Raw genomic sequence first — 27639 nt, forward strand, 5'->3', positions numbered from 1 at the left:
AGCACAGAGAAAAAAACCACAATTTCAAGCCTGCAACAATCATCCATGATTCAATAACCACCCTCTAATGATTCATATTTTCTCCAACGCCTCTTGAAGCTAAAGCGTTAGCATACTGATGTGTGGTAATTCCAAAACCACAAACCAGGTTTGGTCAGGCATTTGGATTAGGACACAGATTTGAAGACTTAAAAGAACCGCTCTCCACATAACTGTTGTTTCTTAAAATAAGGTAATGCAATTCAATACATTAATAATTATAATTGAATGTTATTCTCCCTGCCCACATTTCCCAAACAAGCTGTGCCATCCAAAAGGCAGCCTCTCGCGTTTTGTTTTCACTCCCTCTCTGAAGAAAACCTTCTGCATGTGGCTCGATACAAAAAAGCAAATGAAGTATAATCTGGGTAGTGGAAAAGTAAAGATATGCAGGTCAGCTTCGTCCATGCCCTTTCTCTTTCTGACCCATATTGGTACTGTCATGTTCATGGGAAAGGGGTTACAGAAGCCCTCAGGAATGGAAAGGGAAGACAATCTGCAAGAGTTTGGTCCCAGGGTCGGACATTGTCTGAAAGAGTTCCAAGTAAGTTATTAAGAGTGATTGTTTGGGATCCGAATGTAAACATAGATCTGACACAGCTAGGGATGTTGCCCAAACTTTAACTCTATGATTTTTAATAATTTGACAGAGAAACCAAGAACTTCATTGGAGACATTATTACCAACCAAACGATTGCAGGTTTGCACTCTGATCTGTGTCCTACTAGGACCATGAGGCAGTTGTGAATAGTAGTGTGATCAACATTGACCCACCTGACTAAAGATTCATTCTTTCATTAATTTTAGGAAAACGTACTACATGGACTCAGTGTTGCATCAGCGCGCCAACGATGAAGAATTCACAGGCAAGTACAGAAACTAAAGAACAAATGCCAAGTAGCAATTCTAATGGCAATGGTACAGTTACAGGCAAGAAAAACGACTAGGAGACCCCAAATAGTATTTATGGTGTGAGGATGGTATTTCCTGCAGTGTATAGTCAATAATATTTTTTGTTTTATTGGTAAAATCACAAGCATTTACTTTCAAAAAAGTGCCTGTGCCATATAAAATACTAAAACTTTGTTTTATCCCTCGTTAGGAGGGATTTTCCAAATCTGCACTAGTGTGTGGTTATGAGAGGGCATCCTAGTAGGCAAGCAATGGTTTTTCACACTTGGTTTAACCAAAGTTCTCCTGGGTAGTGTAGGCAGAGCACTAAGGCTTGGGAGATTAGGGGGTTAGTATGTAGGTATAATTAACAATACAATTAACAATACATAGAGCTAGTCAAGTAGCAGAGTTGCACATAGATGTATAAAGATAAATTAGGCCAAATCACATGTAGGTACAAATCAGGGGCACTATAAACCACACGCACAATTACATATATGTGCACAATACGAAGCCCTAAAGGGGGACTACTCACTTTACAATTACACAGTTATAAATAATAATGCAAAGCAACCTCACAAATATTTTAAGCAAAGCGGGGGGAGAAAATGGCTATACCAGTAAAAAGAATAGCTTAAGAAATCCAACACTACCCAGGTGATTATGAGTCCCAGTGTTCTAAAAGCAAGTTTTACAGGTGTCTGGGTAGGGGTTTAGGAAGTCACAAAGTCCCCCTGAAACAAGACGTGGCTCAATCCATCAGGTACGTTTTTCACAAGAGCTAAAGCACACTATTAGGATAAAATCAGTTTATCTAAGGGAAGGGGGGTCACACCCAATCCCTACGCATTTTTTTTTTATCCCAACTGTTGTTTTATTAGTTCGATCAACAAACTTTTACAACATTTTTTATATATTTCATATTTCTTTGCAATTGTATTTTACATTTGATTTCTACTTCTCTTTTCGTTTCATTATAAGTAATTATAAATTTTAGAATCATTTAGTTAGCATCTTAACAAAAAGATCTTAATAGTAATAAAATAACATTGCAGCAATTCATTACTGCATATGATCATCTTTTTAAAAAACAATATTTATCATAGTGAATAGACCATTCCGGTTAGACCCTATTTGGGATGGAATACTTGGCAGATTATCAAAATTGCATAACACAGTTATATGCACGTTATTAGTTGAACAATGTCAAAATAGGAAGAAGAAAAAAAACATATTGGTATAGAATCAAAGGGAAAACTTCCACTTAATGATTTATGTTTTGAAGACACTGGATGCAAACAAACAAGTGTGTGTTGAGAATTAATACAAAGTTATTAATTCAGCCATTCCGAACTTTGGTACGTGATTTCAAGTTTCTGATTAATGATTGTTAAAAATCTACAAAGCGACAGGATAAGACTTGTACTGTTGCCCCACACGCAAGCTAACCAAAGCCACTCTCTTTTGAGAGAATCCAAGCACACACCTTCTCTATCAAGTATTTGTAGGCGGGTTTCCTCAAAATATGCACAGAAAAGGACTAGGTGTTTAGTAGATTCAATTTGTGTTCCGTTATTGCAGAACCTACAGCCCAATTCACTAGCAGGTTTCAGAAATGAATGCCAGCATCCAATTCTTTCAAGGGTCAGCAGTTGATTTAATTTGAAGCAGAGGTACATTTCTCTAGCTTTGTTACAGGGGAATTGAATTATGTAGGGTTTATTCAGTAATCTTGTAGTACTAAATTTGTCTGCTTCTTTATACAAATTAAACTCAGACATTCCATTTAAGGTCTTACACCAATCGTGATCAAATATGCAAAGTTTAACATGTATTAAACAGAATTCCAAGTCGGATGGTTTAAGTGCAATTTCATCAAGTAAGGAGAGCATAATATTTTGTAATAGACGGAAGGGAGGAAGCAATCAGCATCTGGCCCAGATCCTCATATAAGCAATTGACCGGAGGATATAACATTTTGGCTAAGTTAGACAATAGCCGCCAAATGTAACGCGCAGACAAGGCTGTGAGTCCATGTTCCTGCCTCAGAACTATGTTGGGGATAGACGTAGCTAAGCACAATGCCCCCTTCCATAACCGTCCTTGCAGTTGATCAAGGAAACAGTCAATATCTGCAAGGCACATGTCTAGGGCAAACAAAATTACTGATTCAACTTTAAGGATATAAAATTGAATTAGTGGAATTAGCGAAAATGTGCAGTACTTGACATAGACCATCCACATTTGGGTTGCAAGGGGAGTCGCTTTTTTGTTCGGTTTCTCTTTCCACATTGCCAGAGAATTTGAACCTGAAATTGTATAGCCAAGATAAGGAATCGAAGGAACTACGGCAATTGGGAAATCCTCAATAGTCCATTTATATGAAGAATATTTTCTCTTGAGATTCCTGAATACCACAATGTTGGATTTTTCTACATTGCAATGAAGATTATGATTACTACAGTAGGAGGCGAATAGTGATAGTTTGGCTTGGAGACCCTTAAGGGTGCGGTCAAAGATCACTATATCATCGGCGAAGGCTAGCCAGTGGATTTTTAGATGACCAAGTCTCGCCGGATAAGAGATCTGCTTAACCCAGATGTCGTTTATACCACATAAGTATAGATTAAAAAGGGTGGCTGCTAAGTTACATCCCTGCTTCACACCAATATCGATAGTAATCGCATTGGTGGTCGCACCCACAGGCTCGACTTCAACCCCAACTACACACGACCCTAACCTTCCTGCCCTAGTGGCAGAAAGAAGCCACAAAACTCAAACTAACCTCAACAACCAGAAGAGGTCTAACATTCCCAATAATAGACCAACCCAAGATAAAATTACAACTTCCACCTTGTCAGGAGCCCTCATCAATGCAAGGTCCCTCATAGCACACAGTACTGAAATTGCCGACACACTTGCTATGGACAACCTAGATCTACTCGCAGCCACGGAGACCTGGCTCCATGACGCCGCAGGTCCTGCACTCATGATTGCAGTACCTGATAATTACAATATACGATCGCCCTAACTCTAGGGGAGGTGGCCTAGCCATCATCGCCAAAACCAAGCTAGATGTAAGACTCACCCCTCACCTAGAAATAACATCCTGCAAACTCCTTTCAGCCAAAATACCTATCTCTAACAATAGCACACTAACTGTCCTCCTGGTGTATAGACCACCAGGCCCATTAGGCAACTTTGAGGAAGACTTATTCAGCATCCTCACCAATAACATCAAAGACTCTACCCAGCTCCTATTATTAGGTGACTTTAACCTGGGTTTTAATGATAATGAGGACAAACAAGCCTACTCCATCCAATCTATTCTAGTCGATCATGGCCTTACCCAGAAAATTCTTGCCCCTACGTACATAAAAGGACGGACACTAGATTGGACAGCCAACCGAAACTGCACCACTACCATCTCCAACATCTTTCCACAAACATGGACTGATGGTAAAACAGCTATGCTCCTCCTCCTTGACTTATCGGCGGCTTTTGACCTGGTGGACCATGCAGTGTTATGTAACCACCTAGAGTATGCCGCCCATTTCTCAAGTGAAGCTATAGCCTGGGTACAATCCTACCTGGCCAACCGTACGATGAGAGTGTTCTCCCCCTTAGCCTCAGCGGACCAAACACAAGGTTCATGTGTCTCACCTACCATGTGCAATATCTTCACTAAGCCACTCTTCGACAAACTGGACAGACTAGGGGTAACAAACCAATTACGCGGCCGATACGCAGATCCTCATACCACTATCTGGCAACTTTGTCGAAGACACAGCTCTAGTAAATAAGATTTACCTCCTCATTCAGGCATGGATGGCCTCTCACGGCCTCTGCCTGAATGATGACAAAACTGAGATACTGATCCTGGGTTCCGACTCCAACCTCAGAAAACTTAGCCCGAACTACCATGCCTTCAACATAGATGGCAACATAATCAAAGTGGCAACTGAGGTAAAAACATTAGGTTTCTACCTCGACTCCACACTATCTCTCAAAAAACAAGTTAATTCCTTAGCGCCCTCCACAGCTTACACCTGCAAATTAATCAGGGCCTGCAGACCTTACCTTTCCAAAATTAATTGCAGTTCCCTAGCTAATGCCTTAGTAATGTCGAAACTGGACTATTGCAATGCCCTCTATACAGGTGCCAGCAAAACTGACATAAACAAAATGCAAATACAGCATAATAATGCTCTTAGAGCAGCTCTGGACATACCCCGCAGAGCCCACATCTCAAACATCAGGAAAGACCAGCATTGGTTAAAAATCAGTGACAGAGTTCTCCTCAAGACACTATCCCTCACCTACAAAGGTTTGAATAATACTGCGCCCCCATATATCTCGGCCAGACTGACTAGAAAATCCCCTACTCATCACACCAGAGCCTCCAACCACCTTCTACTTGAAATACCTAGATTTAGACTATCCAAAGCGGGTGGGGCAAGTTTCCCCGTTAGAGCTGCCCGTGCCTGGAATGCACTCCCCACCGCACTGAGAGCCAACCTACCCTACACTAGATTTAGATGCAATGTGAAAAGCTGGCTCTGGACTAATGACGACTTACAAGTGTGCTAGGCCCGGACTGATTATCACTTTGAACTACCCTGATACCTCTGATACCTGACATCAGACTATCTCATGTTAGGAACCAGTATTTCTCGTATCCTGTATTCAAAGCACTCTGTATAACTGTTCTGCAATTTCTTCAATAATATATGTACGGCACTGCCTGTATGTACTCCATGTATGTAACCTAAGTTTAAGTATTCTTCCGACGGCTGCGCCGGGCTATCCCTGGGTTTTGTGCGCATTATCAAATAATAAACTAAACTAAACATTGTTGACTCTTACAAGATAAGAAGTGTTTGCATGGAGTTTAGAAATTAACTGTATGATATAAAGAGGTATGTTCATGGAAGCCATTTTTTCCCAAAAGTAGTGATTGTATGACGCAGTCAAAGGCAGAACTAAGATCTTTCAATGCCATATACAAGGGACCAGAATTCTGCACTTTGGTTTTTGCTAGGAGATGGGCCATTATTGTTGCATTAAGTGCAGCCCCATGCTAGCCCGAAACCCAATTTGAAACCGAGACAGGATCTTATGCTGTCCGATCACAGTTTGTAGCCCGCGAAGCAATAGAATGGCAAAAACTTTAGCGGCAGTATCAATTAGGGCAGTAGGTCGGAAGTTGGAAGGGTCAGATCTTAAGCCCTTTTTGTAAATAGGGACAATAATGGAAGCTAACCAGGAAGAGGGAAAAAATGCAGTCGTTAAGATGTTATCAAATTGTTTTTTAAGAATCTGAGCCCACATTGCTGGATTTCGTTTGAGGACAGAGGAAGGAATGCCATCTGGGCCAGCTGCTCTGGAGTAATTCAGTGCGTGTATAGTATTTTCAATGTCAAGCACAGACCATAATGAGAAGGAAGGGTTTACCAAACCAGCATTCTTTAACCCTCGATTAGTATATGCTACAGGAAGGGAGAATTTGTTTTAAAAAAATGCTTTCCAGGAGTCCGCAGATATCATTGATGCCTGGCCCGTGGGTAGTATATTTGAGCCTGCCCTGAGCATAGCCCATGTAGATCGTCTGTCTTTGTGACAAAGTGTGGCAAACATTTTTTGATTGTTCAAGTTGTGAATAAAATGTTTGTGGTTTCTGCATTTATTACGGTATATGTTAAGAATCGTTTTTTTTTTCCTCAGAAATTCCTCCCATGGAAGAGAGGCTTTTCTAAGTTCACGAAGAGCCGTGTTCTTGATTTTTTTAGCTACAGGAATTGTGTTAGTATTGAACTCTAGTTATGAAGACAGTAGAATATCAGAACTCTCTCGCAAGATGGTTGTTACATTAGTTATAATATTAGATAAACAACAGTGTTCATCTTGCGGCAAACAGTGATGATGAGGGGAACTGTAGCAATTCGAGAGTTGTGCAGTAATCATGTCATTCATTTTATCACAAAGTTTTGTAGACCAGCGAATTGAGAACCCGGGTCGATCCCCTTCCAGAAAAGCTTGTTGCTGATCATTATCAAGCATGGGCACATCGACCTCTAGGTTCAACTGGATTATGAAATGGTCCCTACAACCAGGATCATAAATAGCAATTTTACTAGATATTTGGTGTAGGTTCACTGAAATAGCAAAATAGTCAATACAGGAAGAGGCCATACCCCTCCTCCATGTATGACAACCATCACTAGCATCAAAAGGAAGAAAATCAAGTTCCCAAGGTGCTAAATAGTCTTGCCATAATCTCTATAGCCCGCTTGATATTGACCATCAGCAGTAGCATTATGGATATTCAGTTTTAAGCAATAGGCATTAAAATCTCCTCCCAACAATATTCCACAAGTTGGATGTAATGCTATGACTTCATCAAAAAGATTGTCAAGCTCTTGGAAGACAGTTGTTATTTTAAGTAGTGCCGGATTGTGATAGAGGGAAACGATGAGCAAGGGATCATGCTGTTTATCGTTTAGTATAACCAACAAGGCCAGTGTTGCCATGGATTTGTATTCTGCTAAAATGTGTATTTTTAAATTGGTGTTTACACAGATGGCTATACCGCCATATGGCCTCCCAGTAAGGCCTCGTTTTGCTTTAATTTGATAGACAGTATATCCAGGCAACAAAAGTTCTTGCTCACACATAGTTTTCTGGCATTACATAATATCACATTTAATGCCTAAGTGCACATGATTAATCCATGCATATAGATTTCTGAAACGACACGAATTCCATGACAAGATGGATAATGCAGAAGGCTGATTACTGGGGAATGTTGTCCATTTCTGGGTTTAAAGTATTAGCTAGGACAGATAACCAAGACCAGTCCTTGATAATATTTGAAAGTCCTGCGAGCTGAGCGATTACAACCGCGTTATGCCACCCTGTGTGTCGCCGGAATTTATCTTTGGCGAGTTTGGAGTGATGACCGGAATTGGAGTTTCGTTAAAACAGATTGCATCATCGATAGAATCAAAGAGATGCAGCATCAAGCCAATAAATCGTAATTCTTCTGTGTATTGCATCAACACATTGGTGATGATGGCTGATTGCAACTTGCACACCATACGATGATTCTGAATTGGGGGCAGGGTAACCCACTCTATATCAGCCGTATTCAGTGTTCGTAGTGCTGGTAGTCTGCTAAATGCTTGCAACAGGGCCGAACGATTGAGGCGCTTAATTCCATTTTTATCCAAAATAATTTCCCATCCTATGATGGTCGTAGAGTATTTGCTCGTTTCACCCATACCATCATCCTCCCCCTTTGATGCTTTGGAGATTGAGACCGTTGACCTTTCTTAGAGTTCTCCACTATAGGACCCTGCGAAATGGGGAAGTTATTTGCAGACTCACGGCAGTTCTCGGCATTTTGCAACCGATAGGACATGTCAATAGGTACCGAAACCAATAGTTACCGAAACCAATCGAGGTGGATCATTGACAGGATTTAAATTACTGGTGGTGGGTATCATAACCACCACCTTCCCTGCTTGGATAATTTTATTCTCGAGGGGTTTGAAAAAGTTTGGTAAATGGGTTTGAGAAGAGGACGGTGATTTTTCTTCTGGATTCAGATGAGCTTTTGGGGCGGAAACATGGCTGTGACCGCCCAAATGTTCCACCCACTTGGAGATTTTTTTTGTGAAGGGTTGCACAAGGGCCAGGGCCACCTTTAAGAGCAATCTGTTCATCTGGGCTGAGATGTTGGAGAGCATTTTTGGATTCTACAGACAGTTCTTCCAAATGAATACCTTTTTGTTCATGGCTATCCGACTGACCGTCAATGTTCATAGAGGGTGTATGCTCTTTGGGCTTTGCACTTTTTTTTGGTTTTTCTATTGATTTATTTTGTCCGGCAATGCCGGCGCAAGGATTTTGTGCTGCATTCTTCCCATCAGCTTTTCTTTTTAAAGCTCGAAAGAAAAGTCTTTTTTCCTTCCTCGAGGTAAAACTGTGCCCTGGACCTGTCGAGGGGACTTCGGTGGGTACGGTAGCAATGCTATTAGTGGTTGAGTCAGTTTGGACATTCGCGTCCAACAGTTTTGTTAAGGCTGAAGGACTATCAGGGTGGAAGCTGTGACAATCGTCTATGTTGCTTGAGAGAGAGTCCACCTTCTGCTCATCAGGTCCAGGTTGTAAGAAAAATAAAACCTGTTCTAGTTTCTCAACATGTAGAGCAACCTCGTGGCATAATTGTGCATGTGTAAGAATTTGACAAGATGTTTCAGCCAGTGGAGCAACTACAGTCTGTGCAAATGATTGAGGAAATGTGTAGGTGACACGAGGTGCCTCCTGAATTGGTATTTCATGAACAGCAGCTGATATGACATCTGTTTGCGTGGTCACAGAAGCATGACAAGGTGCAGTCGCTTTCACCAGGTTCACGTCTGAGACTGTCTGCAAATATAAATCCCTCCAATTTATTGATTTTTAGAAGAATCTGAGTCAGGGAGGACTTGCAATCTCTGATCTCGTAATGCGTGTATTCATGCCCTCTATCTAGTAAATTCAATATCCTTGTTAGTACAGGGTAAGAGGCTTCCAGGGATTGCATGTCCTCGGTTGGCTCCAATATATCAAAGCCGAGAGTATGATTCGAATGCTTTTTGGTGGGTGAGAATACAAGACCTAATACAGGAGCTAAGGTTGCAGTTGGATTTAAGGTTGGAGAAGAAGGACAAGAACTAGAGGAGGGAAGATTGTGTGAGTTCATTTTATGGGCCTCTAGTACAGGGAGGATATTGAAAGCATCTGCATCCACGGCTTCCTTGCAATGAATATGCACGTTGGCTCTCTTACAACTTGGAAGTGTGGCAGGAGTAGAGGGACCAACAGAAAGCCGTACCCGTTTTTCAAGTGCAGCAAGCACGACTGGAGCGAGGATTTAATTATCAGAAGAGGCCAGCTCCTCATTTGAACGGTTAACTGAAGAAAGCAGATCATCCATGCGCATGCTAAGGAAGCTCTTGCGTGCAGGTTTTAAGAGAACATTATCATTGCTTGGAATGGAAGTGCTAGGGGGAGAAGCATTACTGTCCGCAGCGGCAGCTTGCGCACGTGCGTAGGAAAATGCTACCTCATGGCGTAGCAAATCTTGATCAGTAAAGGGGCCCCAGATTGCAGACAGACAAGATACTTTACTGGGAACAGGCGCCGTGTCATTACCAACGCCCTCAGACACCGACATTCGTTTCCTTTGTTGAGTTCTGGTCGTATTCGGTTTTTTTGGAGCAGGTCAAAGAGAAAGCACGACCACTGCGAAGACTTGAGACCATTTATGATTAATTCACTACAATCACCCAAAAGCAACCTCTAAACCACAAAAAAGTGCAACAAGTTTAGAGCATAGGACTAGTACAAAATCACAGTCTTTCAATAAGCGGGACCCACTTCCTCACCCTCTCGGCCTAACAGCCCAACAGCCACTTGCATGCCCACTTCGATGCACGCGCGTGATGCGCGTGCTTCTGGTGTTTTGTAGGAAGTGAGGCAAGGCTGGGGGCCGGAGGAGGCGGGCGGGAGGCGGGACCAAGCACCAGATTGGCTAAGGGAGAGAGAGAGAGGAAAAGAAATAGTTACACTTGGGAGGTGTGTAACAGTGATTAGCCTAGACAGAACGCCGCGTCAAAGCCGTGGCTAGTCTATGAGCAAAAAAAGACTCTGAGTAATAAAGTTCACTAGTCCATTACTTGTGTTTAGTCCAATGCTGGTGGAGTTTCGCCAGCAAGAAACTTCCTCTTGCGGATGGCGCGAGCTGCGAGGCAGCAGTTTTTCAGATCAGATCAGTGCAATCCACTATAGAGGCGAGTTTTTGGCCAGCCCAACAGCCACTTGCATGCCCACTTCGATGCGCATGCCCTACACATTGAGGGGTCGCCAGGAAGGGATTTTCGACCATGATTCCACTGCCCTTTGTTTAAAGATAGATGAATACGTCATCCATAGCTTCTGCCCCTCCCCCAGTTCAATACTGCACAGGTGAGAAACGTTAGACAACCCTACTGCCCCTATCCCAGGCAGTTGCAGCAGCAGATGGACATGATCTAAGCCAAAGATGGCAAGAGTAAACAAACTAACGTTGTGCCAATACATTTACATGATTTAGACATGAAGCAAATGTGCACTCAACATGAACAACGAGTACATTAGGTAACATTTGCAATTATACATGAAATATATGAACACAGCATCCATAAAACATGAAGAATACTAACATAAGCAATGTATAAGCTGAATGCAACATGAACGACATGTGAATATGGCTCCCTAGCGTAGAAACGCAACAGTAATGGGCAGCCATCTTTTCCAAAATGGAAGCCGCGACATGCGTCTAATTAAACGACAGGCCTCAAGGCTTCACGACAACTTAAGATGTTGAAATCACAAAAATACAGATCCGAGGTCAGAAAGAAGTCGGTAACCAGAGCCAAGGTCACCGCGAAACAAGGGAGGGTCATAACATTGCAGAGAAGGAGCAAGATAGCAATTCCAAGGACAAAAGAAGGCTATTCCCGATGAATGAAAGTTTAGAAGAGCACAATTGACCATTGTTAGCCAGGTGCATGCAACTACAAGCCAAGAGAAATCCATGTAGAATACCTCAATAGTGTCCCCAGTGCTAAAGAAACCATAACACTCACATTAACATTAGCTGAAACCCCCAAAAATACTGGGTGAAATAATTCCAAACACGGTCCCATCATACGTGACCCATAATTGAAGAACACTGTCTATTCATTAGCAACAAACACAGATCCGACACCTGCCTTACTCCTTGCACATATCCCCAGACATGAGACATCATACAAGGCCAAGTACAAAGAAATCACCCTGGCTCATGGCCTAGAAATGAGGGATGGTCTCTTTTTTCATTGAAAGGAAAGCAGTCTGTGGACCACTCTGCCCCTGCTGCTGTCTGGCTCATGTCTTGACGACCTGTCAATTGTCCAAGGTTGATTAGTAAGAAGCCAACCAATGAAAATCCCAAATGTTACGCCACCCATGAAATAAAGTGCCAGCCAATTACATGTTACAGAAATGTCTTTTTACCTTTATCAACTTAGAGGTGATCTGAGGAGGAGCCATAAGATAAGAGTTCCCAATTCGAAATGTAACCCCTATAGAATGTAGATTTTGGGTTGGGTGAATGATACTAATTTGTGTGCTCCACCCCCTTGTTTTTTGAGTTTGCCCTTTGTAGTGGTTTATTCGCTTTCTGACTTATCCATGCTATGTGATGGTCAGTGGCTGCATGGCTAAATGGAGACCAACATCCACCTGTTGGGCGTTTAGTTAAGATATAGATGCGAGTTTTTTAGATGTAGACCTCTGCGCATTCATCTGTACATTAATCGTATAGTTCGATTTTTGCAATAACTTGCTACTGCACACTGTTTAGTGAAAAAAAGGATAATACGTTTTCATTCATGTATTGAATAGTGTTTACAAATCAGTGTGAAAAGCAAAATTCTTTGTTTCAATGAGCTTGTGCCAACATAACTCTGCTAGGAAGCACGTGCGTGTGTTTCGCCCTTTCTTGGGCTTTGTCAAGGCACTTAGTACATTGGTTTAGTAAATTCAGTGAGATACAAGAATACATTCCATTATTTAGTATAATAAAAAGAAATATTTTTTTAGTAATTCATTCGTAACTTGTTGCTTTGTCTTTGGTTGAAGTTCATAAATGAACACATTTCTGCTATCCTTAATCTGGTCAGCGTCTTCCACTGTGCTGGGGTTCTGTTTATTTATGAAGATACTGCACCAATACGCAGTCCATCTTCTATGGTGTCAAGCACTTGGTTTAGAATCCTTAGTTGTGTTTGCATATATCAATCCCTATTGGGAATTCCCTTAGCCTCGCGCTTCGCGCTGCCGTCCACTCCTTTCGGATGAATCTAATCAATGTTTTGGACACTGATTAGATTCATCCGAAAGTGCCTGACACCATAGAAGATGGACTGCGTAAAATATTTTTTTTTATTATACTAAAAAATGGAATGTATTCTTGTATCTCACTGAATTCACTAAACCAATGTACTAAGTGTCTTGACAAAGACCAAGAAAGGGCGAAGCACACACATGTGCCTCCTAGCGCAGTTATGTTGGCACAAGCTCATTGAAACAAAGAAATTTGCTTTTCACACTCATTTGTAAAAACAGTTCAATACTTGAATTAAAATGTGTTATCCTTTTTTTAACTAAACAGTGTGCAGTAGCAAGTTATTGCAAAAATCGAACTATACGATTAACGTACAGATGAATGTGCAGAGTACTACATAGCAAAACTCTATCTATACCTATAGAATGTATATGTAATCACCACCACTAACCAATTCCTGTTCCCCGTAGGTTTTGGTAACTTTGATTAGAGGATGTCAGTTATGACAAATGTTGAATATATAAACCATTGTTTTTAATGTAACCAGCGAGAGCTCCAAGAATTCCATGCTTGTACGCAGTCCTTGTTTTATTTTGCTGATAATAAAGAAGGGTTCTGCCTTGTGCTTTGTTTACTTTCGTTATTTAGTCTGGTTTTGACTGACTCCATGTCCTCTGGGTAACCCAGGACTTTCTGGGGCCGTCTTAACACCATGGTCAAGTAAGAGTAGTGTTCGGGATTGGACTATACGACCATTGAATTGCTATTTTTTATTGTCTTAGTTGAAATTAATCAACCTTTCAAAACAGATTTAAAAACACTCATTACAACATATCATTTCATCAAATTTAGATCATTAAAAGAAATAACTTCCTAATTTTGCATACATATAAAAAGGAACTAATAGAAACGTAGTGAAATAGAAGTATTAGAGGGAAGGGAAGGGGAACGGGAAGAGGAAAAAGGAAAAAATAATACTGAGATAAAACTGAAATAAAACATAAAGCTAGAACCTTAAAAATCATTTGTTACATGCAGAGCCATCTTAATCTCTGAAAAATTTAGAAATTCACTATTTGCCATTTGAGCAATATTGAAATCACTGCAAAATAAATCCATATTAAACTTATATTATACTGAACTTGTCATCACATTATATGTTCAGATCCAGTAATTTATGTCATATTAGATACTCTCCCCTCATTGATTCAATTCTAAACCATTTAGGAAGTTTATCGTGGATATTTGAATAGGCAAATATGTGCAATTCAAAATAATCATCCAAGATTGTTTCTGATCTAGACTCCTCAGGTATGTACAATGTCTTGAAAAGTAAGTCTCTCTTTGGGAAGTTAACTGCAAGCATTGTGTAACCAGATGTTCAAGTGTTTCCTTTTCCAATTGCAAATTACAAAAGCGACAAATGTTCAATTCAGGATCTAGCAATTTTCGTCTGACATTTATATCCTTGGTTATCCACAGGTTGAAGCGCATACCTAGAATTTCCAAGCGATAAGCCATTGATGGGGCTTTAATCATGTATAATGGCAAACTTTTCCTTTTTTTGGAGGGAAAGCGATATAGATCGCCATCTCTATATTGTAGACATCTTTCATGGGTTTTTATCCAATCATAATCATACAACTTTTCTTTTGCCTTCATTGGATTGTTAATGAGTAAATCAGTGGTAATGTCTGCCTCGGCCAATTTTCGATATGCGCTCTGCATCCATGTGGTTACAAACTTATGTTTAGACAAGAATATGTATTTAGTCAGGGTTCCCAAAATTACATCCAAAGAAGTTGACAACAGACACTTTCTAAACAATGAACATAAGCGCCAAGAGTAATGCGCTTCCAATGAAGTCAATCCCAATTCATAGAGTATCCACATACTAGGGACACACTGAGGCAGATGCAAGATCTGCTTCCAGTATTTCCCTTCCCATTTCTCAAAATCAAAACGTGTCTTACTTGGCAGAGATTCTAAGCCATAAATTATGCTCAGTACTGCTTTTTGGACACAATAATGAAGGGCCGGTTTGATAGAAAATTTACTGAATCTATGCATAATGGTTTTGGATTGGGAGATTGCGGTCTCCAGTTTAATACCAATATGTCCTAGCTGTGCAGAATTGGTTATATTATTTTCAAAGAGCATGTCTAAATAGGTGTATTGTTTCACAACACTCAAGCGTATATCATTTATTGTCCATGCATATGATGGCCGTGTGATTTCATTTGGCTGATATACCAAAACGTGGGTTTTGTTTGGGTTGACTCTTCGTTTTGATAAATATAGGCATTAAATGCAATAAGAAGTTTCTGCAGTCCCAGTGGAGTTTTTGAAACTAACACTACATCATCTGCATACATGAGACTTTTAACAAACGTATCATTAAATTTAGGAGAATCAGAGGATACTGTCTTAAAAGTATGTTTTGAATCATGTATAAAATAATTAAAAATAGAGGATGCCAATAAACAACCTTGTTTCACCCCACGTGATGTAGGTATAGGATAAGATAATAGACCATTCAGAGATAAACGAATACGAACTGAAGTATTAGAGTGCAAAGCAAAAATAAGATTGTATACGGTCAAGGGGCACTTATCCCTCTGCAGTTTCTGAAATAGAATTGCACGCGAGATCGAATCAAAAGCAGAAAATATGTCAACAAAAGCGAAATAAACTGATTGTTTCGATATTTGACACTGTGCTTTTATGGCATTCAAACATAGTAAATTAATTTGAGTACCCATACCTGAGACAAACCCTGTTTGATTAGGATCTCGTAAGTTATCAGCTAGGGTCCAAGCGTTAAATTGTTGTAAAAGCAGTTTGGCAAACATTTTCCCTGGAGAGTCAAGTAGCGTTATTGGTCTATAATTCTGTGGTAATGTTCGATCACCCTTCTTGTAAATTGGGATTATAAATCGATGTCTTCCAAGATTGAGGGATCATCTGCAGGCGTGTAACTACTTGAAAGATGTTAAATAGGATCAGAGCCCATTCTTTCGGGTTAACCTTTAACATTGCATTACTTATGCCATCTGGTCCACAGGCTCTAGATGTACTTGCTTGTCTAATGGTATCCTCAATGTCTACAGAGGAAACTTCCCTGGACAAGAGACCTTATGAAGGCATTGGATTTGATCGAACTTCTCATCAGCATAAAGCTTCTGGTAATAATTAACCCAGCCTTGTTGATGCACCCCATTAAGCTGAGCATCGGCTTGTAAGTTTGTATTGTGGCTATTTAATAACTGCCACATTTCGGCCGAGTTCTTATTGATTAGTGCTTGCTGCATCCTTTCACTATCTTTTTGGAATGTAAAAGCTTTGTGGCTTTTCAACCAGTTTTATACTTGGTTTTAGCATTGGTCAGAGCTAACCAGTTTATGTTTGTAGTGGTTATTAGAATGTCTCTTTTTTCCTTCCTATATTCAATACGTCTGTTTTGCAAGATGTGGTCAAAGGCATGTTTATGTGTTAAGACCTTTTTTTGTGCTTTCTGTAATTGTATTAACATATGGTGACAGTAGGTCTGGATATCGCAATAATCTAATCGAATATATGTTATTCCGTATCATGAGACCAAATGCTTTAAGATTTGTCTGATTCCACCTTAGTCGTGTTCCTGGCCCATTGATTACCACAGATTGGGTGAAATAGTTCTATCCCAATTTAACACTAGGGAAAGCAGGTTATGATCACTGCAAGTTTGTGAAAGAATATTCAAATCTTTAACTACATGAAAAGCTTCTCTATTGATGTAAATATAGTCAATAGTGCTAAAACTGGTATTCCTACACCATGCTGGTTGGGGCGGAATATCGCCATTAGCTCACCCATTGATCATCTGAAAGTTTCTCTCTGACATAAACAACGTCCAAGTGTACTTCATCAGAAGTCCTCAATATACAATCTAAATTTAAGTCCCCCATGATTAATGTATGTGTTATATGTGCATCCATGCAAATTATGTCCAACAATTTAGAAAGACTTGCATAAAAGAGAGTATGAGTGATTCCTGCTGGATTACAATAAAGATTTATTAAGGCAATTTCTTTCCCTTGCTGTGCAATCCTAACAAGTTGTAGGAATGCTGTCTCTACTTTCCATGGTGAAATAGAGAGGCCAGATTCAGAGTGTACGGCAACAAGCAATCCTGATGAGGGTCTACCAGCAGTGGTTAATGCTGGAGAAAGTGAGAGATCATAACCATCCCATATCGGGATATTAGTCATCCAGGTTTCTTGCAAAACAATAATATGATATAAGATCTTGAATTTTTTGATAGAATCATGTAGATGTGAATGACCTCTAGTGTTCCAGCTTGCCATATTTAAAACTAATGGTTAATTTCTAGTCTCACCAAAACCACCTGCTGGCCCACCAATTTTTTTGTTCAAACTTTGATATATTTTTAGTTGGATCGGTGGGCTCTGTGCTTGCTCAACGTTCTGGTCAGGATCATGTGCCAACAGAAATCCCATGTCAAACAATGTCATTCTTGATTGCCAGATCACATTAAACACAACATTTGAAGGAATCCATAGGGCCTCATTACGAGTCCGGCGGAAACCGAGGCGGTAAAACCGCCTGGTTACCGCCGGACTCGTATTACCATTCCACCTCCGTGATTCCCGGGGCAATACAACCCCGGTTTTCCGGGAATCACGGAGGCGGAATGGTGTTAATCCCCATTCCCATTGAGTCCTATTGGACTCAATGGGGATCAAGGAAACACCGGCAGCATATCGTAATGCTGCCGGTGTTTCCTCGTCCGCCAGCAGGCGGGCGGTGTTAAACCCGCCAGGTCAGACCTGGCGGGAACATCAACTCCCGCCTGCAGGAGTTGTGATCGCCCGGCATGGAAACAACGGTGGCGGCGGGTTTACCACCACCGTTGTTTCCATACTGGGCGATTTGTAATGAGGCCCATAGTCTCACTACTGTTTTTGATACATCAGAAACAAACTCAATTTGTGATATGTCACTAGAGGTTGCATCCTGTAAGGCTGCAATATCACTAAATATATTTAAGACACTTCTTCTGTTAAGATCATATATTTCAAAATCACCACCTCTGCTTTTCAAGATAAGAGATTTATCCCTACTTTGCATCTCGTGAGACTGTTTTGTTGGGGGTTGTGACACAGAAGGTTTTCTTTTTGTTGCAACACTAGAACAATTGCAACCAACATTCTCATCAAAGTCATCCTCTTGTCTATACACTTTCTCAGATGTTTCAGGTCTATGTGAAATTGCTCGTGATATGTTACTCATTTCTGAGATTGTCGGTTTATCTTGGGAAAGTGGTAGCAGCCGTTTTAAAATGTAATCATCAACCGCCTGTCTTAATTTTTCCATACTCTCTTCACTTTGGGTTTTAGTTGGTGCAGATGGAAGATTTGGTATGTCCTCCTTAGCAATTGGTTGAACTGGCTTGTTTGAACATTCAATGGTATGAACAAGCTGACTCAGCGGTGAGTGTAGTGACCAACAGTCCACAGAAATGCGAGTGTCTTCGGAAGCTGACTGTATTATAGGAATACTGGGTATTTCATTGGATCTTATCGGTATATCTTTCAGTGTTCCTAGTACCGTCTCTGTCTGTGTTTTAGGTTGCAGTATGGGCAGAAGTTTTTGCACTTTTTGTGGTAATCTATCATCCAAATTAGGAACAGTTCCCCCAATAGCTTTAAAAAATACATTAAGTGCATTTTTTATAGGTCTTCCGCCAAAATATTTTTTCGATTTTTTAAGTGTACGGCGGGGTCCTTTTGGCTTAGGGCAGACCTCCTTTGCCGTCTTTACCTTCTCTGGAGATATGATTACAATTTCAGGTGAAGATAGCTTCTCGTCCTGGGTGTTACTCAGGCAAACTTCCGCCTTACTGAGTGAACCAACGTCATTTACATCACCAATGGTGGATGTTTCAATCGGCCGAATCACCTCAACAAATTCCGGTAACATTTGTGCTCAAACGGGGCCTGTCTGGATTTTCGTTGGTGAAGAATGACATTCTTTTTGTGAATAAGAGGACTCATTCACTGTTCTTGGGAGAGTATCTAGACTTTCACTGTGTTTTGTATATGTATTTCATGGTCTTGCCATTAGTATTCAACCAGTTAGAAAGAGCTTCTAATTGAACAGATTGTTTCTCAATTTTGAGATCCAAGCTTTCAAATAGTTTATACAAGCTCAATATTGTTGTATTCATTGCAGACAAGGTAAGTTCAATCATGTTTTGCGGGGGATCATTACTATGAGTACCGACAGCTGGGAGAGGGGTAGGTTAAATCATATTTTGCGGGGGATCATTACTATGAATACGGGCAGCTGGGCGGAGGGTGGGTAAAGCAAAGGATGGAATATTAGACTGAACACTAGATGAAGACATATTAGATTCGTCAATCACACATGAGGCATTCTTGCTTTCCTCAACAATAGTTATTGGGGATTCGCATTGACTGGCATAAATTGATATGGCAGACGAATTAGAGTCATAATGCGCATAGGGGATTGGTGATAGTTCAGGGGAAATGTTTGCTTTATTATTTATGATATTCTTTTTGGTGGACTCCAAAAGGGTCCGATCAGAGACAACCCGTGCACCGTTGGAGATAGCTAAAACTTTTGAACTCTCACTCGGGCCGCAGGTATACTGAGTGTCTTTGTTGGTATTGTGGGAAACACATATCTGCTTTGGGGTTTGCATTCCAACCATATTTTCAATTTGTCTCTTGTGGTTAGAATTCTGAGCGTGAATTGGGGTTAACATGATCGACGTGTGAGAAGAATGCAAATGTTTAACTTTACTTCTTGATAACGGAAAGTGCTCCATTTGTGCAGGCATACCAGTTTTCAAAGAGTGAAAAGCAAACATAACGGCCATAAGCCACTATACCAACAGATGTTTTCACAGAGTATCAATACTACCCTACCCAGTATAAACAAAATGGCAGTTTTAAATTGAAAAATCAAACACGTAACCAGTATCTTACTATAGTGTCCGCCTTCCGCATAGACGTGCTGGAAGGGGAAAGAGACAAACGCTGTGGTCACCGTCACCGCCACCAAATCCTCACAAAATCCTTCAAAAAAATGAAAGTCTATGTCCCGATCAACGCCAACCAGGCACCTTAATCACCTTCAATGGGCTTCACAACAAAGTTCTATGTGGGAACACATGTCCAGGGGGCCTCGAGGTCAGTAGCAGTAGCAGGTAGCAGATAGCAACGCGGAAAAGCGGTACTTACTCGAGTACTTCCACAAGTGCGCGCCATTGAATTGCTATGGGACAAGTGTTCCTCCAAGAGTGGCAAGTACACACAGTCCCGAACTCCCAAAGCTACCACTGCCCGGTGCATAGCAATTGCCGGGACCAACTATTAACACATTTGGTCGGGGTGCAGGGGTCGCAGGTGCAGAGTCTGCTTCCGTTGTCGGGTTTGGTTAGCATTGGTTGCAATCTTCTGAAGCAGGTTGCAGGAATTCACAAGCTGGGCAGGACAGCCAGCCTTGATAAATAACCAATGAGACTCCCATGATGAAAGTCAAACCTCAGGACACTGAAGGCACAGTGAGTTGGTAAGGTGATCCCAATCAGGCTCGGATCTTGGTAGTTGTGAACCACAAGCTCTAAACAGGCCCATCTTCACAGTAGAGAGCAGCTGCTGCGGGTGACAAGATTCCTGGCCCGAAGTAGAGGATCTGCCAAATGTCAGGATTCCAGGAGAGACTGTGTCTGGTACAACAAAGAAACCCTTCAGTGGATGAACAGCCTCCAGGATGCTTCAGGGACACTTCCAAGGTTCACCAACGGCAGGACAGCAGTGCGGACACAAGACTTGGTTAAGCCCACCAGTCTAAGGCAGGAACGTACAGATGAAGGTCTTCCCTGGTCACAGAACATGGTACAGAAGATCCCTAGTCGCTGTATTTGGCAGTTCGTGTTCCCACCACAGCAATCCTTCAGCTGTTTCCCGCTGTATCTTCTTTCTTTGTAATCTTGGTTCCTGTGGGGGGCCTCCAGAATTGAGACCCCTTTTCTTAACTAAAATGTTGTCTGAGTGTTGCGCATCCCACCAACAGGAAGGATCTGAAGACTTCAAACAAGTAGTGGCGGTCTACTCAAAAACAGCCAGCTGCCTCACTAGCAACAGACATCCCCTGGGTGAAATGTGGATTGTGACCAGATGTACCAATCTCAGTTTCAACCAGTTCCAGGACACCAACAACTGACTGGCAATCCAAGGCAGGATCCTGCTAAAGTGCATTAACTTATTGGGGAATTTCCGGCCTCAGAGGGAAGTAACATGGCTAATGAGCATGACGGGACAAAAGACAGGTCCTGAACCACGAATAGCAGCTACTGTGAGTATATCAGGCTAGGAGGATAGCTCAGGGGCAACACATTGATCTTGTAAGGAAAGACAACGCAGAGCAGCACAGGTTCAAACCCCGCTCCCACATAGAGACGGCTCTCCAGTATTAAAGGCGTTATAAAACATTGACGAATTAATTACATGGTCCGCAAACAATTTCACTACTGTAGTTAAACTGATGGTTCATGGTACTGCACAAAGAAAAATTGTAAAACACAGTTCACTGCCACCCACCTGTTCAGTGAACATCTAAACAAGCATTGGCAATGCCAACAGTTTGGGCTTTCGCATGGGTATGGGAAAGACACGTGCCAGGCACAGCCTTAGCAATGTTAACTACCCATTGTTGGTAGCAGGTGCAAAATGGTGTGAGTCCCTGGGCATCTAATAGCAGTCCTGGTAAAAGCGAAACATGTTGGCATTGTCCATGCTTGTTTAACAGGACTTCAGTGAAGAACACGAATTACGCTTATAAAATCGAGTTGCTTAAGGCAGGCCGGGTAAGACAGTAGGTCTACAACTCCAATTAAGTCATTAATTCTCATAAGACTACTTTGAAAAAAACACTGGCAGGCACTTTAAGTGCAAAGCCTTATGGTACGGCTAGACTAAAGCAAGCTCAAAGAATTCCCATGGGGCAGGCAATTGGTGGGCTCGTAACCAATCACCTACAGACTGTGTCCATCCCCATTGCTCCCTATCTGCACTCTAATGCAATAGCACAAACTAGAAAATGTCCATTCATTGTGTGCACAGTAACAAACACTGCGAAATGCATAAAGTTGTAAAGTACTGTTTGAAAATATCACATATATTTGTACAAACGAGAAAGATAGGCTGCCAACCAACCATCAGAGTTTGCAGAAAGAGACCAGCAGAACTTACTACGCCGGGATATAACAGGTTTGCTTGAACAGCCCATTCAAATAACTTGGAGATAGAGTTGTTGTGCCGTGGGACAATGAGCTAATTAGTACACAGTCTTGAATCCGTACAACACCCCTCATATAACCCCCAATTGCTGATCCCTTGCGTTTCACCTTTCCGGCCCTATTACAATGGCACACGAGAGCAGCGCTTGTGCAGTCGTAAAGCAGGCATCTTGGCCGTGAGGCATTTTGTCTACACTACAAGAATCTGACAAAAAAAAAGTTAAGTGCTAAAAGTGATACGAATATTACATGCCAAGCGGGCATGCCAAGTATTTGTGAAAAGTGACTAAAATATACATGTATTTATCAGAAAGTCTCTGAAGTATGCTTCCCCCATAAGTTTAACAGCACTTTACTGGTCAGCCAATTCGTTTGTGATTGGATGTTTACCCTCACATGTGAGCCAGACAGAGAGCCAGCGAAATATATAGAGACAGGTGTATAGAGCCAAATTAAGTCATCTGAAAGTCGTGGAGAGCAGAGGAGAGACAAATGGGTGGGAAACAAGCGGCTATAATTGAAAGTACTGCAGCCTATGGGCCCCCTCCCGTCTCACTCACCTTTGCCCCGGGATCCGCTGCTCTCTCTCAGCTTCTATAGGTGGCTCTGCCCACTCACTCACTCTCGCATTGTCTCCAGGCAGCTACTCACACCCAAAACGCATCTAGCTGCACCCGTAGCCGGAGCCAACGCACAAGTTGATGAGCGTGGAAAGGTCCGCACAGCGCTTCACAGGAATTGTGGTTCACTTCACCGTACTTCGCTTGAGAGATCGCCATTCCCAAACGTCTGTAAATGGGGCAGTTGCAGGGCGGGAGGCGACGTTCATGACGGTATGACCTACCACTCTTTAACGGAAGCGGAGCGCGCAAGACTGTGTCTGTGTGTTGTATAACAGGGGACGATGTGCCTCAGAGTATGAGGGAGACGAAGAAATCAACCACTACCCTAAATACCTCCTTACAGACATTATTTCTAATAGTTATCGAGTTTTCGGCAAATAAAACAATGTGTGCCTTAAAATTCTAGGAAAACTTTCAGTTATTTGACTGTCTGTCCTCATGTTTCTAGGAAACCAGTCTTCTTCAAAAATGGGTACTGCGTTGCGCGTTACCCCGGAAAGGCGTCCACGACTCACTCGTTTAAAGGTTATGTTTCCAGTGGGGGGACATGGAGACGGTCTCAGAGTAGAGCAAAGATCAGTGTTTGTTAATGAGAAGCTAACCAGGGGAGGTGCCTGCCTTAACATGGGGGTGAAGGTGAGGCACGATGAGTTTTGAAAGCTGGCTCTTTCTGCTAATCATTGGGCTGTCAACCTGCCCTCCTCTTCTGAGCCCAGGAGGCTGAATACAGATTTTCTCTATTAAGTTTCAGGAAAGTCGTGATTCTGTTAAAGTCATGGAGGTGAAGTATTATGCTTCTCAAACGTTAATCTCATAGACAGACCTGTCGTCCTTTTCAAATTAAAAGGTGGGTAAAAAAGATTTTGCTTTTGGGGGTGAGATCTAGCTAACAGAAAACAGTAGCACAATGAACTGCCCTTCCCATGACCTTTTTAGACAAGCATTGGCAAAGCCAACAGTTTTGGCCTTTGTGTCCCACCGGATAGGAAGATTCATGGTATATTTACCATTCAAAGATAGCTGGCTTGTTTCCAGACAGCTTCCTCAGAGACAGTTATCCAAGATGGCTGCGTCCATGGAAGAGCACACTCAAAATCAAAGAGTTCCGAGATGGGTGGGATTAGCCATAGGGATAACACTGGCTAGGGGCAGGGAATGGGTGGGATTACAACGGTGTATCCATCCTCAAATATCACCTCCATTGGAAAAGCATTACAAACCCACATTCCATGCCTAGATTTGAAACTCTTATATTAATGTCAATAGTTTTGGCTTTTAAGGTAGTGCTTTCAGCCCCACCTAATAGCCCAAACTCAAAAGGAAACAAAAATGTTCCTATACTAAATGAAAAAGGGACACCAAGTGTCCCAATAACACTTCACTGGAGGTGGTTTGCGTTACAAAGTAAAAACACTGAAAAAAGCAAACGGGAGAAAAGCACCTTCTGCACTGGCAGCTTTTTGGGACTGACCAGTGCACCAGAGCAAGTGAGTTGAGCTGGTGAGTAACATTAAAAAGACTTTACTCACACCAAAAGCAGCCAGGATATCAAGTTAGACATATATGCAGGGGATTTATCAATGGAGGGAAAGTTGTAAAAAGTAAACATTTCCCCAACATCTCTGATCAAACAAATCCGTTTTTTGGTGCAGACGATGTATGGGCCAATAGTCATGCAGTATTGAATATTTCATCTTTTTCTAAGAAAAGAACAAATGCAAAGGAAATGAAGGACACCCATTTTTTGCATTGGAAGACTCATATTTTGATTATCTTAAGCATTGACTTACAACACTTTCATTGCAACTAAAATGAAGCCCTTCTCCAACTATAGGTCTACTTTAATGTGTCCTCTATAGTAAAGGTTACCCAGCAACTTCAGAAATATTTGGAAGTCATGACTTTACAAAGGCATTTGACAGTTAAAATAAACTGTTGGAGGCTGGCGATTAGGGACATACATACTGTTTGACCTCTCAAGCTGCCTCATATGCTATCAACCACCAAAAACATCTGGACGAACATTAAATGTGCATTGGGTTTTCGTTTGCAGCCCTGGCTTGGCCTATGCTCTTCACACAAAATCAATCATATCATATTAAGAGGGGGTATATCGTATCTTCTAAATCCCCTCTGCTTTGTGGGGTGCTGTGATTGTTTCGCTTATCCTGAACTTTTTCACAGACCTTTTTTCCACTGGGGAGTTCTCATCCAACGCCTGAATAAGAGTGCAACTGAGTGTATACCATGCCCTCTAGAAACGACAAGCCTCTCGGGTGTGGTGCCCAATAAGTACACTGTGTTTTCCTGGGCAGGTAACATTGCTCAGTTTTCTGCACGAGCCACAGAAAAGGGTGGCAGCAAGAATCTGAAGCAAGTTGCACAGGCACTGACCAGTACAAAATAACAATCAAGGAACATATCCCAGCAGAGTGCCCACTGGTGATGCTTTTGCATTAGAAACTGTGAAGGAGTTCCACAACTAAAATGGACTTGAGTTGTGCGAAAGTAAACGGACGTGGTCATATATGGTGTTGGCTAACATGAGCCGTGAAGCCTGGGCCAAAGAAGCCAAAGCTAGATCTGGTGAGTGTTTAAAACTGATGTTGTTCGGGTTCAATGCTGAACTCGCATCCTGTGTGTTTGCCCATTAAGGATTCCAACACAAGTGTGAATGTGACGACCCTATACGATTATTAGGCAGCCAAATATTTGAATTATGCAACATTGTGATTGGAGAATGAGTTTGCACTCATCTTCCAATATCCTATAAAAGAGTTAATTTTGCACCTAATTATTTGTCAATCGATGAATGGATCGAAAAAAACGAGAAGCTGAATGAACTTCAAGACGACCCTGTACTAGCTCTGCTGCAGCAACCTGCTCAAGATCAAACACTGAAGGTGGTGATCTTCTGTGATCTGCAGATTCCATCCTTCTCAGCCGATAAGAAGGAACTGCGAGCGCCAATTCCTACCCATGACACAGCAGGAACGGCTGGGTTACAAGCCTGCAAGAACCCTTCACTTCCGTAAAACACGCTTCATTGCTTGCAATGCAGGGCCTAATACAAAGAAGTGGGAGGGATGGACAACCAAGGGCTGGTAGCAGACAGAGCCAGAGGACTACTCTTACACAAGATGAAGTACAAATGAGAAACACTCATATAAGAACACTTTTGTTGGCAACCTGACATCTGCGCCACACCCCAGCAATCTGGTCACCTTTGTCTTTGGTCTGGCTTCACCTCTTGTAATTTTAGAGTCATGGAAGATCTCTTTTACTGTGTTGAATGTTTACCACAAACTGGAGACTGTATCTGCTGCTGTTGAAGCTGCGGGTGCTTTTCTATGGCCTATTCTCTTTAAATTGCAAGAATTGAGAACTAAAGACTAAGTGTATTCCCTTCAGCATAAACCTTGCCTTTGCACCCTAAATTTGTCAACCTTGGTGTACGGAGGCCCTGTCTGATCTTGATCTATCCCTGTGACCCTAACATGTAAGGGTCAACACCTGAAGACTTGAACAACCATTTCAGAAAGTTACGTACCTACAATATAATTATGCATTTCCTTTTTTCTGCACAGCAAAGATAAAGCATATTTTGAGTGATATATTATGAAGTTCAGGTTATTTGCATTCAGGGACTAGTAGTTTCGCAGGTCCCGTTTTAAATTCAGAACTACAAGTCCCCGAATGCAAAGCACATTCTGCAACTGGAGGTCCTACTCACGCATGGCAAATCTGGAGATCTCTGCATATGGATGACTGAATGTTTTTCATGGTCGGTTGTCAGCGAGACAGCCAAAGAGCAGCAACCGTACACTTTAAATACACAGTTTATGTCGCATCAATTACACTGTCTTTATTCCCGATATAAGTAGTACATCGGTTCCAATGCGACATTCACAGGATTCAACTAGAATAACCATGCCAGGGGTGGTCTAACCCATCAAGTGCTCTTTTGTATTCTTGGCATAGTATTCCTCCATTAATAACAAAATGCAAAACTACAAGTCCCACAATACGAAAAAAGAAACCCAGTGAATGTGCTCCACTGAACTAGCATGGGTCTATTTAAGAGCTCCGAGCATTGGCCTGGGAATTAGATGCGAGCGAGGTGTAAACACGACACGGAGCGCCTGGGAGACTCTGCCATACAGAAGCACGGAAGTGTACTGCACGTATAAATAGGAACCCGTGAGGACCCTCCGATTTCCAGCTGACCGTTGAGGCGCAACACATTTCATTAATAGGGTCGAACATTTAGAAAATGAGAGTTCTCACACGCATACCACTGGTGCCTTGCATAACCGCTACTTGTATTGCAGCGACATTTTTGTTTTGCAGGTTGGGATAGCACCGGAGGTGAACGTTCAATTTTAATGACGGAACACGCATGGTAAACATACCGGTAGTAGAGAGCAGTTCCTATTAGAGAAAAGTTCCTAGCAACGTGTCCTTATCACGTGATTTAACTGTCACAGCATATAAACGTGCGTTCTAAAGTATCTGTAAATTCTAATGCCCATCCGAGAGAAACTGACAATAGCAACGGCCAGCCTACTCATCGGCCGACGTCATCATTGTGATTTTCGGGAGCAATTTTATTGAGCGGGAAGACTCTGGCCTCTGGCTGCCAGTGCAAATGCAACTGGAACGGTGGAACCTGCGTGCCTTTGGCTTGCAATTGCAGCGGTTAAGGTGGGCATTGTAACACTATTAAGTTGGGCAATAGAACACTAGGTGGCACCGATCTGGAACTCGGGGAAACTCTGGCTGCCAGACTGCACTGCAAGGAACCGCGGGAAAATTTCAGCTGCCGGTGTAAAGTCGACGTT

At 41.9% G+C, this 27639-nt stretch overlaps 1 protein-coding gene across 4 annotated transcripts in view; it reads right to left on the reverse strand.

Moving 5' to 3' along the window:
* FLAD1 (flavin adenine dinucleotide synthetase 1) overlaps positions 1-27244 on the reverse strand; it is a 444813-nt gene extending 417569 nt beyond the window's left edge. The window contains exon 1 of one of the 4 annotated variants that reach the window (XM_069650211.1): positions 27211-27244. The gene's annotated coding sequence lies outside the window, so the exon portion shown is untranslated. Of the gene's footprint in view, positions 1-22735; positions 22867-27085 lie in introns of those variants that run through there. The other 3 variants (XM_069650196.1, XM_069650209.1, XM_069650204.1) reach the window with 3 other exon arrangements.
* Between the last annotated feature and the right edge of the window lie 395 nt (positions 27245-27639).

The sequence above is a fragment of the Ambystoma mexicanum genome, chromosome 1p (assembly GCF_040938575.1).
Source record: "Ambystoma mexicanum isolate Mex_15411 chromosome 1p, UKY_AmexF1_1, whole genome shotgun sequence".
Classification (NCBI taxonomy): domain Eukaryota; kingdom Metazoa; phylum Chordata; class Amphibia; order Caudata; family Ambystomatidae; genus Ambystoma; species Ambystoma mexicanum.